This window comes from Triticum dicoccoides, chromosome 6A (genome assembly GCF_002162155.2).
Source record: "Triticum dicoccoides isolate Atlit2015 ecotype Zavitan chromosome 6A, WEW_v2.0, whole genome shotgun sequence".
Lineage (NCBI taxonomy): Eukaryota > Viridiplantae > Streptophyta > Magnoliopsida > Poales > Poaceae > Triticum > Triticum dicoccoides.
The window spans coordinates 477,439,739-477,446,228 of NC_041390.1; positions in this window are offsets into that span (position 1 = coordinate 477,439,739).

Genomic DNA, 6,490 nt, shown 5'->3' on the forward strand with positions numbered 1-6,490 from the left:
CCGCCCCGCTCCGGCCAGCCACCTCCTCGCTGTGGCTCCCCCGTACCGGCGACCGCGCCCTGCTCCTCCCATTTTTCCCGCCGTGGCCTCGCCACTACCACGCCGGCGAACCCCCCCTCTCTCGTCGTGGCCCTGACTGGTTGCATCCAGTGCGGGCGCCCGCTGCGCCCAGCGCACCTCGCCGCTGCCCCCGTTGCCCCAGCGCCTCCTTTGGCTCGGGCCGGCGCCCGCCCCTACGCCCGCACGCCCGACCCGCAAGGCCTCTGTGCCTCAGACAAACGGGGCCCACCCCCCTGTGAACGAAAATGAAATAAGAAATAATAATAATAATAATAAATAAATAAATAAATAAATATATAAGTAAAACAAATAATAAAAATGAATTTAATTAATTAATTAGTTATTAACTAAATTAATTAAGTTAATTAATCCTGTTTAAATTAATCTAATTAGATAATTAAATTAACGAAACAGTAGTTGATTAGGTAACAGCCCCTGACAGGTGGGACCCACCTGACAGGTTGACCAGGTCAATGGTCAACGTTGACTGCTGACATCACTCTGATGTCATGCTGATGTCATCATTTACTATTCTGGATAATGTTGAATTAAATAATTAATTAAATTCCAGAAATTAATAAAATCATTAGAAAATCATATCTTTTAATCCGTAACTCGGATTAAAATATTTTCAACATGAAAGTTGCTCAGAACGACGAGACGATTCCGGATACGCAGTCCGTTCGTCCGCCACACACCCCTAACCTATCGAACTCGCAACTTTTCCCCTCCGGTTCATCTGTCCGAAAACGCGAAACACCGGGAATACTTTCCCGGATGTTTCCCCCCTTCGTCGGTATCACCAACTACCGCGATTGGGCGCACCTAGCGTCGTTACTTGTCATGTCATGCATCGATATGCATTTGTTTGCATTGTATTCATTGTTTCTTCCCCCTCTTCTCTCCCGTAGACTACGAGACCGACGCTGCTGCTGCCCAGTTCGACTACGGAGTTGACGACCCCTCTCTCTTGCCAGAGCAACCAGGCAAGCCCCCCCTTTGATCACCAGATATCGCCTATTCTACTCTATACTGCTTGCATTAGAGTAGTGTAGCATGTTACTGCTTTCTGTTATACCTATCCTGATGCATAGCATGTCCTTGTTACTACTGTTGATACCTTTAACCGCAATCCTAAATACTTAGTATAGGATGCTAGTTTATCATCATTGGCCCTACATTCTTGTCAGTCTGCCTTGCTATACTATCGGGCCGTGATCACCTGGGAGGTGATCACGGGTATATATATACATACATACATACTATACAGATGGTGACTAAAGTCGGGTCCGCTCGAAGAGTACCCGCGAGTGATTCACGGATTGGGGGCTGAAAGGACCTTTGTCCCGACGGCCCTCTGTGTGGATCTTTGTGGCGGAGCGACAGGGCAGGTTGAGACCGCCTAGGAGAGAGGCGGGCCTGGCCCTGTTCGGCGTTCGCGGATATTTAACACGCTTAACGAGATCTTGGTATTTGATCTGAGTTGGCTACGAGCCTATACGCACTAACCATCTACGTGGGAGTAGTTATGGGTATCCCGGCGTCGTGGTATCAGCCGAAGCACTTCAGACGTCAGCGACGGAGCGGCGCGCGCCGGATTGGACTGGAACGCCTACTAGGCTAGGTCTGCTTCCGGCCGCCCTCGCAACGTGCAGGTGTGCTATGGGCGATGGGCCCAGACCCCTGTGCACTTAGGTTTAGACCGGCGTGCTGGCCTCTCTGTTGTGCCTAGGTGGGGCTGCGACGTGTTGATCTTCCGCGGCCGGGCATGACCCAGGAAAGTGTGTCCGGCCAAATGGGATCAAGCGTGTTGGGTTATGTGGTGCACCCCTGCAGGGAAGTTAATCTATTCGAATAGCCGTGATCTTCGGTAACAGGACGACTTGGAGTTGTACCTTGACCTTATGACAACTAGAACCGGATACTTAATAAAACACACCCTTCCAAGTGCCAGATACAACCGGTGGTCGCTCTACCTCAGGGATATGAGGAGGGGATCGCCGGATAGGATTATGCTATGAGATGTTACTTGGAGATGCTACTTGGAGGACTTCGACCTACCCTCTTCTGCCTGTTGCAAGACGAAGGTGACCAGAAGCGTAGTCTTCGATAAGACTAGCTATCCCCCTCTTATTCTGGCATTCTGCAGTTCAGTCCACTGATATGGCCTCCTTACACATATACCCATGCATATGTAGTGTAGTTCCTTGCTTGCGAGTACTTTGGATGAGTACTCACGGTTGCTTTCTCCCCCCTTTTTCCCCTTTCCTTTCTTTCTGGTTGTCGCAACCAGATGCTGGAGTCCAGGAGCCAGACGCCACCGTCGATGACGACCCCTACTACACTGGAGGTGCCTACTACTACATGCTGCCCGCTGTGACGACCAGGAGTAGTTGGGAGGATCCCAGGCAGGAGGCCTGCGCCTCTTTCGATCTGTATCTCAGTTTGTGCTAGCCTTCTTAAGGCAACTTGTTTAACTTTTGTCTGTACTCAGATGTTGTTGCTTCCGCTGACTCGTCTATGATCGAGTACTTGTATTCGAGCCCTCGAGGCCCCTGGCTTGTTTTATGATGCTTGTATGACTTATTTATGTTTTAGAGTTGTGTTGTGATATCTTCCCGTGAGTCCCTGATCCTGATCGTACACGTTTGCGTGCATGATTAGTGTACGATTGAATCGGGGGCGTCACATTCCAGCTCGCGCCCTTGATCCACCATGCGGGGTACATAGGCCTCCGGGGAGACCACCTCGTGGACCTCGCTGTAGCGCCCCGCATGCCATGCAGTCTGGCTTGGGGCGTCGCCTTGTATGTGATGACGCGGTGGTCCGCCGAGGCCAAAGGCCGCGGCGCGCATCCCTTCATTGGCCTGGGGAAGGGTCAGCGCAATCTGCCGCCCGGTGCCGGCGGAGGTGTTGGCGCCGGACCGGCCCTGGGGCCCTCCTGAAATCGCGTGGGTGCGCACAATACCATCGTGCAACCTGTCCTAGATCTGGGGCGGTAGCTGGCTGCAGAAAGGGGGCGCTCCCGAGGCGGCGGCGTCCAGGAGATCGGCCACTCGCTCCAACAACATGTCGCGGCCGCCTTCCAGCAAGCGGCACCGTAGTAGCTCTCGGGCCACCGTGAGCGCGGCCCTGGAGTTTGCCTGCTCCCGTCGGGTGTATGGCGCCATGGCAGCGGCGTGGTTCGAGGCCCTTGCTGCGGCCCGCACCTGCCGTGGCGTGAGGGCAGGCGGCGTCTAGCCGCATCGCCTGCACCCCGCAGCACCGTACGGAGCGTGAGCTGCCTGAGGCGCAAGGTTGAGGTCGCCATGAGACGGCGACAAGGCGTGGGCGGGCCACGCCGCCCAGCGGTTGGCGTTGGCAGCCGGGTTGCTTGACATCTGGGTGGAGAAGCGGCGGAACGCAACACGGAGGAAGGAGGACTCCGGCGCACCCCTACCTGGCGCGCCAAATGTCGGGTTTCGGGTTCTGGCAGACCCTTGAGGTTCGAACACTGGGGTGCGCGTGGAGATCTCTCCCCTACCGATCTATGTCCGATCCACTCGTGCAAACTAAGATGAAAATGATGAACAACACAAGAGACATGATGTTTATACTGGTTCGGGCCACCGTTGTGGTGTAATACCCTACTCCAGTGTGTGGTGTGGTGGATTGCCTCTGGGCTGACGATGGATAGTACAAGGGAAGAACAGCCTCGCGAGAGGTGTTCTTGAGCTGGTGCAACGAACTGCTAGGGTGAGTTCAGTCGCCTCTCTCTCTCTGCTATGGTTCTACCAGATTTCCAGTCGCCCCCCTTTTGTGGTGGCTAGCTCTATTTAAAGAAGCCCTGGGCCTCTCCCCAAATAATGAGCGGGAAGGGCGCCAACAATTGGCCATTTCAAAGGGGAACATCTAGTACAAGTTATCCTGACCAAAGGTGGTCTTCGGCTGCCAAAAGCACTGGCAATGACGCCGTCTTGGGCTCCATGGTGACCTCCGTCCTGCCGTCCGGCTGGTCTTTGTCTCGTTGCACCGGAATGGTAACCTTTGCCTGATGCCTTGGCCCGTGCTTGCCCCCTTTGCACCAAAGGGGAAACAAGGACACTGCGCTGGCCGGTGCCCGCCTAGCGCCCGCCTAGTCTCGATCGTCATGGCTTGCGTCACGGGTTCCTCGCGAGGTACCCCTGCCTTGATCTCTCTGCCTCCTCGCGAGCCTGCCTGATGAGGCTGCCTCTGAGGAAGCTTCATGTCGTCCGCCCCGCGAGGCTTGGCCCTCGCGAGGGTCTTGAGCTTGAGCTCATGAAGATGGGCCGCGCTGGGCCCCCGCTTGAGCCACGCCGCAGGCCACAGGCAGGCAAGTCTGGGGACCCCCGTTCCCAGAACGCCAATACGCGACGAGTGGCTCGCCCTCCACCTCGGCCAGGAGAAGCCGAAGTCCATGACAGCCCTCACAACACTCATGACCCGCTTTTGCGCAGGCGAGGATAGCTAGCTGGCTCACAGCAATAACACATCGAGGAATCCGTATACCTCGGATACCAAAGATGTTAACGGTAGGCAGCGTCGTAACAGACCAAAGCGCCGCAATAACGGTGATTGTAGGTGTCAAAACTGGCGGATCTCGGGTAGGGGGTCCCGAACTGTGCGTCTAAGGCGGATGGTAACAGGAGGCAGGGAACACGATCTTTTACCCAGGTTCGGGCCCTCTTGATGGAGGTAAAACCCTACATCCTGCTTGATTGTTCTTGATAATATGAGTAGTACAAGAGTAGATCTACCACGAGATCAGAGAGGCTAAACCCTAGAAGCTAGCCTATGGTATGATTGTATGTTGTCCTACGGACTAAACCCTCCGGTTTATATAGACACTGGAGGGGGCTAGGGTTACACAGAGTCGGTTACAAGGAAGGAGATCTACATATCCGTATTGCCAAGCTTGCCTTCCACGCCAAGGAGAGTCCCATCCGGACACGGAACGAAGTCTCCAATCTTGTATCTTCATAGTCTAACAGTCTGGCCAAAGGATATAATCTGGCTGTCCGGATACCCCCTAATCCAGGACTCCCTCAGTAGCCCCTGAACCAGGCTTCAATGACGATGAGTCCGGCGCGCAGATTGTCTTCGGCATTGCAAGGCGGGTTCCTCCCCCGAATACTTCATAGAAGATTTTGAACACGAGGATCGTGTCCGGCTCTGCAAACCAAGTTCCACATACCACCGTAGAGAGAATAATATTTCCACAAATCTAATCTGCTGACGTACCCCGTAGCATGACATCACACCACAGCCAGGTTTTTATTCGAATTGTTTTTCATAACCTATCTCAGCGTGTTTTGCGAGGCGGTTTCCTTGGCACATCTTGTCGAAGCAGAGATCGTGTCCCCTTATTACGGGATTCCCATCACTGTGGATGTGGGTAACCCAACCGCGCCATCAATTACGGCGCTTCAGGGATAAGCAAATTTTACCAGGCTGGTGGGGGCGCATAGTTTCGTCCGCCCTTATAAAGGGATAAGGTTTCACCTTTTTCTACCCACGCCTTCTTCCTCGTTGCTCATCCATTCTCGCGCACTCGAGCTCCAGCGCCCAAGTCCACATCCTTCTCCTCAACTCTCACCAAACATGTCCGGAGCGGGAGGCAAGTGGATGGTCTCCTCCGTCACGGAGGGACATATCAAAAAACTACGCGGGGCCGGATACTTAGCCGCGGATATCGCGCATCGGCTGCCAGCCGCGGGGCAGATCGTCCCTACCCCGGAACCTCACGAAAGGGTGGTTTTCCTCCCCCACTTCGTCCGTGGACTGGGGTTTCCCCTCCATCCATTTGTCCGCGGCCTTATGTTCTATTATGGGCTGGACTTTCATGATCTGGCCCCGAATTTCATCCTCAACATCTCGGCGTTCATCGTCGTGTGCGAGGCCTTTCTCCGCATCCGGCCCCACTTTGGCCTATGGCTGAAGACCTTCAATATCAAGCCGAAGGTAGTAGGCGGCCAACAAGCAGAATGCGGCGGAGCCATGGTGGGAAAAATGCCCAACGTTACATGGCTCGAGGGCTCCTTCATGGAGACCATAAAGGGGTGGCAATCGGGGTGGTTCTACATCACCAAGCCGCGCGACACCAACTGGGTGGCGGCCCCCGAGTTTCGATCCGGAATCCCCACGCGACACACTTCCTAGAAGGACAAGGGCATGTCCTGGGGTTCATTGGTGGAGCTGGACGGACTTGATACGTCCATTTTGCATCATGCTTTTATATCGATATTTATCGCATTATGGACTGTTATTTCACTTTATGTCACAATACTTATGGCTATTTTCTCTTATTTTACAAGGTTTACATAAAGAGGGAGAATGCCGGTAGCTGGAATTCTGGTCTAGAAAAGGAGCAAATATTAGAGACCTATTCTGCGCAACTCCAAAAGTCCTGAAACTCCACGGAATGTCTTAA